Raw genomic sequence first — 13648 nt, 5'->3', positions numbered from 1 at the left:
TTCAGATGTAAAGGGGTTAACCTTGCTTTTTTAGCGAAATTGGGAAAAATCAGATTTGTATGAAAAATCAAAAATTGTAAGGGGTTAACCTTTGCCAAATTAGGGCACTAAAAAGCAAGGTTAACCCCCTTACATCTGAAAATTTCAAATTGTTAGGGGTTAACCTTGCACTTTTTAGCAAAATACGGCAAAACCAGGTGTTCATGGAAAATTTCAGATTGTAAAGGGTTCACCTTGCATTTTTAGCAAAATTTGGAAAAATCAGATTTGTATGAAAAATCAAAAATTGTAAAGATTTAACCTTTGCCAAATTAGGGCAAAATTAGATGTCTCTTGAAAATTGCAGATTGAAAGGGGTTATCTTGCATTTTAAGCAAAATTGGGCAAAGTCAGATGTTTCTGAAAAAAATTCCGATGTAAGGAATTAACCTTACTTTTTTTTTAGTGAAATTTGGTAAAAATTAGATGTTTATGGAAAATTTCAAATTGTAAGGGGTTCAGATTGCATTTTTTTAGCAAAATAGGGCAAAATCAGATGTTTATGGAAAATTTCAAATTGTAAGATGTTAACCTTGCTTTTTTAGTAAAATTTGGAAAATTTAAATGTTTATGAAAAATTTCAAATTGTCAGTGGTTAACCTTGCATTTTTAGCAAAATAGGGCAAAATCAGGTGTTTATGGAAAATTTCAGATTGTAAGGGGTTAACTTTGCAGTTTTAGCAAGATTGGGTTAAATCAGATTTGTATGAAAAATCAAAAATTGTAAGGTGTTAACCTTGCTTTTTTAGTAAAATTTGGAAAATTTAAATGTTTATGAAAAATTTCAAATTGTCAGTGGTTAACCTTGCATTTTTAGCAAAATAGGGCAAAATCAGATGTTTCTGGAAAATTGCAGATTGAAAGGGGTTAACCTTGCTTTTTTAAACGAAATTGGGAAAAATCAGATGTTTCTTAAAAATTGAAGATTGTAAGGGGTTAACTTGGCATTTTTAGCATAACTGGGCAATATCAGATTTATATGAAAAATCTCAAATTGTAAGGGGTGAACCTTGTATTTTTAGCGGAAACTTTACATCTGGCTTTATAGAAGAATCTGATTCTGCCCAATTTTAGTAAAATATGCTCCAAATTTTGCTAAAAAAGCAAGGTTAACCCCTTACCATTTTAGATTTTTCCTACAAATCTGATTTTGCCAAGTTTTACTAAATATACAAGGTACACCTCTTACAGTTTAACATTTTTCATAAACATTTCTTTTTGCCCAATTTTGCTAGAAATACAAGGTTAAGCCCTAACAATCTGCAATTTTCCAGAATCATCTGATTGTGTCCTATTTTGCTAAAAAAATGCAAGGTTAACCCCTTACAATTTGAATTTTTTTCATGAACATCTAATTTTTCCCAATCTTATTCAAAAAGCAAGGTTAACCCCTTACAATCTGCAATTTTCCAGAAACATTTTTTTCCGAATTTCGCTTTAAAAAATGCAAGATTAACCCTTTATAATTTGAAATTTTTCATTAACATCTAACTTTGCCAAATTTCACTAAAAAAGCAAGGATAATCCCTTACTTCTGAAATTTTCCAGAAACATCTGATTTTGCCCAATTTTGCTAAAATGCAAGGTTAACCCCTTACAATTTGAAATTTTCCATAAACATCTGGTTTTGCCCTGTTTTCCTTAAAAAAATGCAAGCTGAACCCCTTACAATTTGAATTTTTTTCATAAACATCTAATTTTTAACAAATTTTATAAAAAAAAAAGTAAGGTTATTTCCTTGCATCGGAATTTTTTTCAGAAACATCTGATTTTTCCCAATTTTGCTAATATATGCAAGGTTCACCCCTTACAATTTGAGATTTTTCATAAAAATCTCATTTTGCCCAATTTTGCTTAAAATGCAAGGTTAACCCCTTTCAATCTGCAATTTTCCAGAAACAGCTGATTTTGCCCTAATTTGGCAAAGGTTAACCCCTTACAATTTTTGATTTTTCATACAAATCTGATTTTTCCCAATTTTGCTAAAAATGCAGGGTGAACCCTTTACAATCTGAAATTTTTCATGAACACCTGGTTTTGCCGTATTTTGCTGAAAAATGCAAGGTTAACCGCTAACAATTTCAAATTTTTCATGCACATTAAAATTTGCCCTATTTTACTAAAAAAGCAAGGTTAACCCCTAACAATTTGAAATTTTCAAATGTAAAGGGGTTAACCTTGCTTTTTTAGTGCCCTAATTTGGCAAAGATTAACCCCTTACAATTTTAGATTTTTCATACAAATCTGATTTTTCCCAATTTTGCTAAAAAAGCTAGGTTAACCCCTTACAATCTGAAATTTTCCATAAACACCTGATTTTGCCATATTTTGCTAAAAAATGCAAGGTTAACCACTGACGATTTGAAATTTTTCATAAATATTTAAATTTTCCCAATTTTACTAAAAAGAAAGGTTAACCCCTTACAATTTGAAATTTTTCATACACATCTTATTTTGCCAAATTTTATTACAAGAGCAAGGTTAACCCCTTACAATCTGAAATTGTCAAGAAAGATCTGATTTTGCCCAATTTCGCTAAAAAATGCAAGGTTCACCCCTTACTATTTGAAATGTTTCATAAACAGAATATTTCACACATAGGGGCCTAAATTATATATTTTTAAATTTAATAGAGACGCATTGATCGTGCTATCATATACCATTCTAATACCATTGCAAATTACTTTATTGCTTGGAATGTTCACAATTAAAGACACGTTATTTGAAAGATGTATAAATAATATTTATATTACAATGTACATCTTTATTCTTTCCCGGTATAATTTATGGCGTTTCTTACGTCAATTGGCAATCGCGTCATTATATAATGATAGTCAAATTGATCGAACGAAACTCCGTTTTGATTATAGTCAATTATGAAATATTCATTGATTTATGACATACACCTTTGTTTCTTTGATAGTACCTGTAGACCTGCCGAGCAGCTGTAGATATCAAACTAAACCAAAGTAAAAAAGATAGAGGGTAAAAAAAATCAAAAAGTTATGTGCTAGTCAAGCTTTCAGGGATCGGTCTGAGCCATAACAATGCCCCAGCCGATCCCTTAGTTCTCTTCCGGGGTCTCGGCGTCCCCGACCAATACACACTTCCTTCCCTATCCATCCATATAACCCCGGAGGGCCAGGCACCATGTAAAAGCAAAGAGCTAAGGGAGGAACAGGGCGGCCCCTAAGCCCTGATCCTCCGAGTGGACCACATGCCCTGAACCTGTACGAAGGCGCCAACCTGGAACTCGCAGACAGTACCAGCAGCAGTGCTTACCGATTAAGCTAAGGTACTGTTGGTACTTTACGACGGGAAATTAAATCTCTTATAGTGAATAATTGAACTCATACGTTAAAAACCAAAAAGACACCGGCGGGATTCGAACCCGGGACCCCGCTAACCGTGGACGACGAATCGTAACCACTCGGCCATTTCGTTACCTTAGAATTTTCCTTAAACTGAGAAAAGTTGTCTTTATAGGTGAGCAAACGCGCCAGGAAGATTACTGGGTCCATTTGCTTTACCTTAATGGGTAAAAACAAGTCGATATAATGAGCCCAGTGTGTTTGGTTTGTTAGGAAGCTGCATAACACAGCCTAATGTGCAAAACAGTCGTGTGCTAGGCGGATCATTACGCAACAATGAACACCGCAATTGTGTATTTTCAAAAGGCAGACGCGTAGATTTCTACTCTTTGTATCTGGGTACATATAGATTCTCACCTCCCTCTTCAGCTATTTCGACTTTCTTAAAAAGAAAAATAGAGACTGTCAGCGAATCTCCGGGAGTTGAAATAAGGATCGTCCCCTCGATAGACCTCAGACTCAGTAAAGTTCAACATTGGGCTCTTTTTCAACAGCTGTTTTTGCGGAAACTTTACATCTGGAGTTTTCATAAACATCTAATTTTGCCCAATTTTACATCAGCTTATGCTAACACATTATCAGGTAACTGGATCATTAAACGGGACAGGTGCACATCGGCCTTGGAGCTCAGACCATGTGTCATGCACTCCTCAATGCATAGATGATGCACATAACACTATGGATAGTACAGGCACAGCTGGGGGTACTGCCCAAACAATGATGAACGCATTGCGTATGCTTAAAGAATTACCCACAATTCCGGTTTTTTACCGTTTAGGTCTGGCTCTGATCACTTTACGCGATCCCCTGACGTCTCATACACTGACTTTAGGCAAAATAGTCAGACTTTCGCGGTCTAGTAACCAGACTTTGACTCTTAAAGAAACATCGAATGAAAAGGGAAATATCAAATGCATATTGCAAAAGATCGAATGCAAACATACCGATGAAACATCGAATACAAATAGCTCAAAATGTCAATCATTATGTGTGAAACATTACTTACTTGGTACTTGGTACTTGGTTGGTTTCCTCCTGAAACATCCTCTAGGGATCTTGACTAGGAGGTCACGGGGAGGCGTCGGCACCTAGGTCTCGGTCATGATGTGGTTGTAGTAGTTGTCCCTAAAGGTCTTGTGCGTCAAAGAGTCCGTGATGTGTTGGGGCAGGTCATTCCATAATTTAATTGTCCTTGGAAAAAATGAGTTCTTGAATACAGTTGAGGATGTTTGCACTATGTTAAATTGGTTGTTGTTCCCCCTCCTGGATCTCTGTGTTTTTGGTTGAAGATAGTCTGAAGCATCAATGTCAATGGTGTGAGTGATGATCTTGTAGAGTTGAGTCATCTGGTGGGTTTCCCTCCTATCAGTTAACTTCTCCCATACAAGAGACGATAACATGTGGGAGACGCCACTCTGTCTGGTGTAATCTCCATGAACGAAGCGTGCAGCTCTGCGCTGAATTTTCTCAATCGCAGACTGATGACTGATTTTATAAGGGTTCCATGCTGCTACACCATATTCTAAGAGTGGCCGGACAAGTGTGAAATATAACCTTTCCTTAACATTGCTCACATATTTGAGAATATCGCAAATATATTGTAGAACAACACACACAATTGTATCGAAAAACATCGCACATTTAATGCAAAAAATCGAACATAATATTGAAAACATCGCACATATATATCGTCAAAAACATCGCACATATAAATTGAAAATCGCATATAAATGTAAAACATCGCACACATATATTGAACATCGCACATATATTGTAAAACATCGCACAATATATTAAACATCGCGCAAATAATGAAAAACATCGCACACTTATATTGAACATCGCACATAAATGTAAAAGATAACAAACACATATTGAACATCCAACATATATATTGCAAAATATTGAATATTGCAACGTTTGACATGCCATATATGGTGGCCAATTAAAAATTGAGGGCGCTGTGAAAATGTAATGGTCTAAAATAAATTCGCTCGTACCCCCGCCCTGCAAGGGCGGATCCAGAACAAATTTTTTTTTTGGGGGGGGGGGCCAAAAAAATCCCGAACAAGTGGGTCAAAAATTTTTTTGGGATTCTAGATGCTCTGTGGTGCGATCTGAGGCAATTTCTGACAACTTTAACCAATGTTTTTTTTGAGGAAAAGATGGTGGTGTACTCATTGCCTGCCTTTATTGCGATGTCACATAAAAAAAAAAAAAATTGGTTTCGTTTTTTTTTTTGGGGGGGGGGGGGGCATGGCCCCCTTTGCCCCCCCCCCTGGATCCGCCCTTGTGCCGCCCTGCAAACAGGACGCTGGGATACTTCGATGGTTCCGAGCCCAGACAGTAAATAAACTTCCATAGACCCCAATAGTAAATGCTCCCACTTCAAAAATTCGGGAAAAATACTCACAACTCTCCAAGGTGTTGGAGACACACATCAAATTCAAGCTTATCGCATCATCTTCCATTTTCTTTTCAATTTTCGGGGGGTTAACTGATGACTTTTAGGAGAAATTTCCATCCGAAGATGATCACCCCTGAAAATAGTGTTGAAGCCCATCGCCATTTTGAAAAAAACGATGCCTACACTCCATTGCAAAATAGAGCGCTTTAAGAGCCCCTATTTTATCCAAATTGAACGGAACTACATTACTACAAGCTCACAGTCCTAGTGTGCATGGCTTCCACCCATATTTTTTTTTAACAAACCCTCAAGTTCATGGCCTGCAGCATGCTCAAATACTGAGGATTTTGAGGCCATGCAAATCGTGATTTGGCCGGCGTAGGTAAGTTCAGAATCTTGTGAAGGGAGTGGCCTATGACCTATGTTATACCAGATGTGACTTCTGTTTCATTGCGGACCATGTGGACAAAATTTTGAGCATCGCGATAGCGGCATCAGCATCAGCGGTTTTCTTCAAAAGTTTCAGGTCTATATAGGGCCTTCCCGATTTGCATGTTGGTTGGCCTATTCATCCGCTTTCCAACGGTATAAAGTTTGTCCAGAACCGTCCATGTTAAGGTACCTGTAGACTGCGATACATGAGAGCCATGCAGGTTGGCACTGACAGGCCTTGCAATGGGATTTACTGAACAAAAACGAAACTAGTGGCATCAAGTACTACACCTGCGGTTTTCTCCAAAAGATTAAGGTCTAAAGCCTTGCCAATTGTTATGCTGGTTGGCCCATTAATTTGCTTTCCAAAGGTATAAAGTTTGTCCAGGACGGTCCATGTTAAGGTACCTGTAGACTGCGATACATGAGAGCCATGCCGGTTGGCGCTGACAGGCCTTGCTATGGGACTTAATGCACAAAAAAACAAAACTAGTGGCAGCAGCTACTACATTTGCATTTTCCCCAAAAGTTTCAGGTCTAGGGCCTTGCCGAATTGCTTGCTGGTTAGCCTACATCCGCTTTCCAACGGTATAAAGTTTGTCCATAACCGTCCATGTTAAGGTACCTGTAGACTGCGATACATGAGAGCCATGCCGGTTGGCGCTGACAGGCCTTGCTATGGCTCTTACTGCACAAACACGAAACAAGTGGCATCAGCTACTACATCTGCGGTTTTCTCCAAAAGTTTCAGGTCTAAGGCCTTCCTGATTTGCATGTTGGTTGGCCTATTCATCCGCTTTCCAACGGTATAAAGTTTGTCCAGAACCGTCCATGTTAAGGTACCTGTAGACTGCGATAAATGAGAGTCATGCAGGTTGGCGCTGACAGGCCTTGCTATGGGATTTACTGAACAAAAACGAAACTAGTGGCATGAGCTACTACATCTGCGGTTTTCTCCAAAAGTGTCAAGTCTAGGGCCTTACCGATTTGTATGCTGGTTGGCCCATTAATCCGCTTTCCAACGGTATAAAGTTTGTCCAGAACGGTCCATGTTAAGGTACCTTTAGACTGCGATACATGAGAGCCATGCAGGTTGGCGCTGACAGGCCTTGCTATGGGACTTAATGCACAAAAAACAAAACTAGTGGCATCAGCTACTACATTTGCAATTTTCTCCAAAAGTTTGAGGTCTAGGGCCTTGCCGATTTGTATGCTGGTTGGCCCATTAATTCGCTTTCCAAAGGTATAAAGTTTGTCCATAACCGTCCATGTTAAGTACCTTTAGACTGCAATACACGAGAGACATGCAGGTTGGCACTGACACGCCTTGCAATGGGATTTACTGAACAAAAACGAAACTAGTGGCATGAGCTACTACATCTGCGGTTTTCTCCAAAAGTGTCAAGTCTAGAGCCTTGCCGATTTGTATGCTGGTTGGCCCATTAATCCGCTTTCCAAAGGTATAAAGTTTGTCCAGAACCGTCCATGTTTAGGTACCTGTAGACTGCGATACATGAGAGCCATGCAGGTTGGCGCTGACAAGCCTTGCAATGGGATTTACTGAACAAAAACGAAACTAGTGGCATGAGCTACTACATCTGCGGTTTTCTCCAAAAGTGTCAAGTCTAGGGCCTTGCCGATTTGTATGCTGGTTGGCCCATTAATTCGCTTTCCAAAGGTATAAAGTTTGTCCAGAACCGTCCATGTTAAGGTACCTGTAGACTGCGATACATGAGAGCCATGCAGGTTGGCACTGACAGGCCTTGCAATGGGATTTACTGAACAAAAACGAAACTAGTGGCATGAGCTACTACATCTGCGGTTTTCTCCAAAAGTGTCAAGTCTAGGGCCTTGCCGATTTGTATGCTGGTATGCCCATTAATCCGCTTTCCAACGGTATAAAGTTTGTCCAGGACGGTTTATGTTAAGGTACCTGTAGACTGCGATACATGAGAGCCATGCCGGTTGGCGCTGACAGGCCTTGCTATGGGACTTAATGCACAAAAAAACAAAACTAGTGGCATCAGCTACTACATTTGCATTTTTCCACAAAAGTTTCAGGTCTAGGGCCTTCCCGAATTGCTTGCTGGTTGGCCTACATCCGCTTTCCAACGGTATAAAGTTTGTCCATAACCGTCCATGTTAAGGTACCTGTAGACTGCGATACATGAGAGCCATGCAGGTTGGCGCTGACAGGCCTTGCTATGGAACTTACTGCACAAAAATGAAACTAGCGGCATCAGCTACTACATCTGCGGTTTTCTCAAAAAGTTTAAGGTCTAGGGCCTTGCCGAATTGCTTGCTGGTTGGCCTACATCCGCTTTCCAACGGTATAAAGTTTGTCCATAACCGTCCATGTTAAGGTACCTGTAGACTGCGATACATGAGAGCCATGCCGGTTGGCGCTGACAGGCCTTTCTATGGCTCTTACTGCACGAACACGAAACAAGTGGCATCAGCTACTACATCTGCGGTTTTCTCCAAAAGTTTCAGGTCTAAGGCCTTCCTGATTTGCATGTTGGTTGGCCTATTCATCCGCTTTCCAACGGTATAAAGTTTGTCCAGAACCGTCCATGTTAAGGTACCTGTAGACTGCGATAAATGAGAGCCATGCAGGTTGGCGCTGACAGGCCTTGCTATGGGATTTACTGAACAAAAACGAAACTAGTGGCATGAGCTACTACATCTGCGGTTTTCTCCACAAGTGTCAAGTCTAGGGCCTTGCCGATTTGTATGCTGGTTGGCCCATTAATCCGCTTTCCAACGGTATAAAGTTTGTCCAGAACGGTCCATGTTAAGGTACCTTTAGACTGCGATACATGAGAGCCATGCAGGTTGGCGCTGACAGGCCTTGCTATGGGACTTAATGCACAAAAAACAAAACTAGTGGCATCAGCAACTACATTTGCAATTTCTCCAAAAGTTTCAGGTCTAGGGCCTTGCCGATTTGTATGCTGGTTGGCCCATTAATTCGCTTTCCAAAGGTATAAAGTTTGTCCATAACCGTCCATGTTAAGTACCTTTAGACAGCAATACACGAGAGACATGCAGGTTGGCACTGACACGCCTTGCAATGGGATTTACTGAACAAAAACGAAACTAGTGGCATGAGCTACTACATCTGCGGTTTTCTCCAAAAGTGTCAAGTCTAGGGCCTTGCCGATTTGTATGCTGGTTGGCCATTAATCCGCTTCCAAAGGTATAAAGTTTGTCCAGAACCGTCCATGTTAAGGTACCTGTAGACTGCGATACATGAGAGCCATGCAGGTTGGCGCTGACAGGCCTTGCAATGGGATTTACTGAACAAAAACGAAACTAGTGGCATGAGCTACTACATCTGCGGTTTTCTCCAAAAGTGTCAAGTCTAGGGCCTTGCCGATTTGTATGCTGGTTGGCCCATTAATCCGCTTTCCAACGGTATAAAGTTTGTCCAGAACGGTCCATGTTAAGGTACCTTTAGACTGCGATACATGAGAGCCATGCAGGTTGGCGCTGACAGGCCTTGCTATGGGACTTAATGCACAAAAAACAAAACTAGTGGCATCAGCTACTACATCTGCGGTTTTCTCAAAAAGTTTAAGGTCTAGGGCCTTGCCGAATTGCTTGCTGGTTGGCCTACATCCGCTTTCCAACGGTATAAAGTTTGTCCATAACCGTCCATGGTAAGATACCTGTAGACTGCGATACATGAGAGCCATGCCGGTTGGCGCTGACAGGCCTTGCTATGGCTCTTACTGCACAAACACGAAACAAGTGGCATCAGCTACTACATCTGCGGTTTTCTCCAAAAGTTTCAGGTCTAAGGCCTTGCCGATTTGTCAGCTTGTTGGCCTATTCATCCGCTATCCAACAAGTTAAAGTTTGTCAAAATCCATTTATGTTAAGGTACCTTTAGACCCAGACACATGAGAGCCATGTCGGCTTGCGCTGACAGCCCTTGCTATGGGACTTACTGCACAAAAACGAAACTGGGGGCATCATGTACCTACTTCTGGGGCTCACTCCAAAAGTTTCAAGTCTGAAGCCTTGCCGATTTGTCAGCTTGTTGGCCTATTCATCCGCTATCCAACAAGATAAAGTTTGTCAAAATCCATCCATGTTAAGGTACCTTTAGACCCGGACACATGAGAGCCATGTCGGCTGGCGCAGACAGCCCTTGCTATGGGACTTACTGCACAAAAACGAAACTGAGGGCATCATGTACCTACTTCTGGGGCTCACTCCAAAAGTTTCAAGTCTGAAGCCTTGCCGATTTGTCAGCTTGTTGGCCTATTCATCACCTATCCAACGAGCTAAAGTTTGTCAAAATCCATCCATGTTAAGGTACCTTTAGACCCAGACACATGAGAGCCATGTCGGCAGGCGCTGACAGCCCTTGCTATGGGACTTACTGCACAAAAACGAAACTGGGGGCATCATGTACCTACTTCTGGGGCTCACTCCAAAAGTTTCAAGTCTGAAGCCTTGCCGATTTGTCAGCTTGTTGGCCTATTCATTCGCTATCCAACAAGCTAAAGTTTGTCAAAATCCATCCATGTTGAGGTACCTTTAGACCCAGACACATGAGAGCCATGTCGGCTGGCGCTGACAGCCCTTGCTATGGGACTTACTGCACAAAAACGAAACTGGTGGCATCATGTACCTACTTCTGGGGCTCACTCCAAAAGTTTCAAGTCTGAAGCCTTGCCGATTTGTCAGCTTGTTGGCCTATTCATCCGCTATCCAACAAGCTAAAGTTTGTCAAAATCCATTTATGTTAAGGTACCTTTAGACCAGACACATGAGAGCCATGTCGGCTGGCGCTGACAGCCCTTGCTATGGGACTTACTGATCAAAAACGAAACTGGGGGCATCATGTACCTACTTCTGGGGCTCACTCCAAAAGTTTCAAGTCTGAAGCCTTGCCGATTTGTCAGCTTGTTGGCCTATTCATCCGCTATCCAACAAGTTAAAGTTTGTCAAAATCCATTTATGTTAAGGTACCTTTAGACCCAGACACATGAGAGCCATGTCGGCTGGCGCTGACAGCCCTTGCTATGGGACTTACTGCACAAAAACGAAACTGGGGGCATCATGTACCTACTTCTGGGGCTCCCTCCAAAAGTTTCAAGTCTGAAGCCTTGCCGATTTGTCAGCTTGTTGGCCTATTCATCCGCTATCCAACAAGCTAAAGTTTGTCAAAATCCATCCATGTTAAGGTACCTTTAGACCCAGACACATGAGAGCCATGTCGGCTGGCGCTGACAGCCCTTGCTATGGGACTTACTGCACAAAAACGAAACTGAGGGCATCATGTACCTACTTCTGGGGCTCACTCCAAAAGTTTCAAGTCTGAAGCCTTGCCGATTTGTCAGCTTGTTGGCCTATTCATCCGCTATCCAACAAGCTAAAGTTTGTCAAAATCCATCCATGTTAAGGTACCTTTAGACCCAGACACATGAGAGCCATGTCGGCTGGCGCTGACAGCCCTTGCTATGGGACTTACTGCACAAAAACGAAACTGGGGGCATCATGTACCTACTTCTGGGGCTCACTCCAAAAGTTTCAAGTCTGAAGCCTTGCCGATTTGTCAGCTTGTTGGCCTATTCATCCGCTATCCAACAAGCTAAAGTTTGTCAAAATCCATCCATGTTAAGGTACCTTTAGACCCAGACACATGAGAGCCATGTCGGCTGGCGCTGACAGCCCTTGCTATGGGACTTACTGCACAAAAACGAAACTGGGGGCATCATGTACCTACTTCTGGGGCTCACTCCAAAAGTTTCAAGTCTGAAGCCTTGCCGATTTGTCAGCTTGTTGGCCTATTCATCCGCTATCCAACAAGCTAAAGTTTGTCAAAATCCATCCATGTTAAGGTACCTTTAGACCCAGACACATGAGAGCCATGTCGGCTGGCGCTGACAGCCCTTGCTATGGGACTTACTGCACAAAAACGAAACTGGGGGCATCATGTACCTACTTCTGGGGCTCACTCCAAAAGTTTCAAGTCTGAAGCCTTGCCGATTTGTCAGCTTGTTGGCCTATTCATCCGCTATCCAACAAGCTAAAGTTTGTCAAAATCCATCCATGTTAAGGTACCTTTAGACCCAGACACATGAGAGCCATGTCGGCTGGCGCTGACAGCCCTTGCTATGGGACTTACTGCACAAAAACGAAACTGGGGGCATCATGTACCTACTTCTGGGGCTCACTCCAAAAGTTTCAAGTCTGAAGCCTTGCCGATTTGTCAGCTTGTTGGCCTATTCATCCGCTATCCAACAAGCTAAAGTTTGTCAAAATCCATCCATGTAAGGTACCTTTAGACCCAGACACATGAGAGCCATGTCGGCTGGCGCTGACAGCCCTTGCTATGGGACTTACTGCACAAAAACGAAACTGGGGGCATCATGTACCTACTTCTGGGGCTCACTCCAAAAGTTTCAAGTCTGAAGCCTTGCCGATTTGTCAGCTTGTTGGCCTATTCATCCGCTATCCAACAAGCTAAATTTTGTCAAAATCCATCCATGTTAAGGTACCTTTAGACCCAGACACATGAGAGCCATGTCGGCTGGCGCTGACAGCCCTTGCTATGGGACTTACTGCACAAAAACGAAACTGGGGGCATCATGTACCTACTTCTGGGGCTCACTCCAAAAGTTTCAAGTCTGAAGCCTTGCCGATTTGTCAGCTTGTTGGCCTATTCATCCGCTATCCAACAAGCTAAAGTTTGTCAAAATCCATCCATGTTAAGGTACCTTTAGACCCAGACACATGAGAGCCATGTCGGCTGGCGCTGACAGCCCTTGCTATGGGACTTACTGCACAAAAACGAAACTGGGGGCATCATGTACCTACTTCTGGGGCTCACTCCAAAAGTTTCAAGTCTGAAGCCTTGCCGATTTGTCAGCTTGTTGGCCTATTCATCCGCTATCCAACAAGCTAAAGTTTGTCAAAATCCATCCATGTTAAGGTACCTTTAGACCCAGACACATGAGAGCCATGTCGGCTGGCGCTGACAGCCCTTGCTATGGGACTTACTGCACAAAAACGAAACTGGGGCATCATGTACCTACTTCTGGGGCTCACTCCAAAAGTTTCAAGTCTGAAGCCTTGCCGATTTGTCAGCTTGTTGGCCTATTCATCCGCTATCCAACAAGCTAAAGTTTGTCAAAATCCATCCATGTTAAGGTACCTTTAGACCAGACACATGAGAGCCATGTCGGCTGGCGCTGACAGCCCTTGCTATGGGACTTACTGCACAAAACGAAACTGGGGGCATCATGTACCTACTTCTGGGGCTCACTCCAAAAGTTTCAAGTCTGAAGCCTTGCCGATTTGTCAGCTTGTTGGCCTATTCATCCGCTATCCAACAAGCTAAAGTTTGTCAAAATCCATCCATGTTAAGGTACCTTTAGACCCA

The sequence above is a fragment of the Patiria miniata genome, unplaced genomic scaffold (assembly GCF_015706575.1).
Source record: "Patiria miniata isolate m_02_andy unplaced genomic scaffold, ASM1570657v1 HiC_scaffold_16, whole genome shotgun sequence".
In the NCBI taxonomy this organism is placed as follows: Eukaryota; Metazoa; Echinodermata; class Asteroidea; order Valvatida; family Asterinidae; genus Patiria; species Patiria miniata.
The sequence above is the reverse complement of the archived record's forward strand: the minus strand, read 5'-3'. Positions refer to the sequence as shown.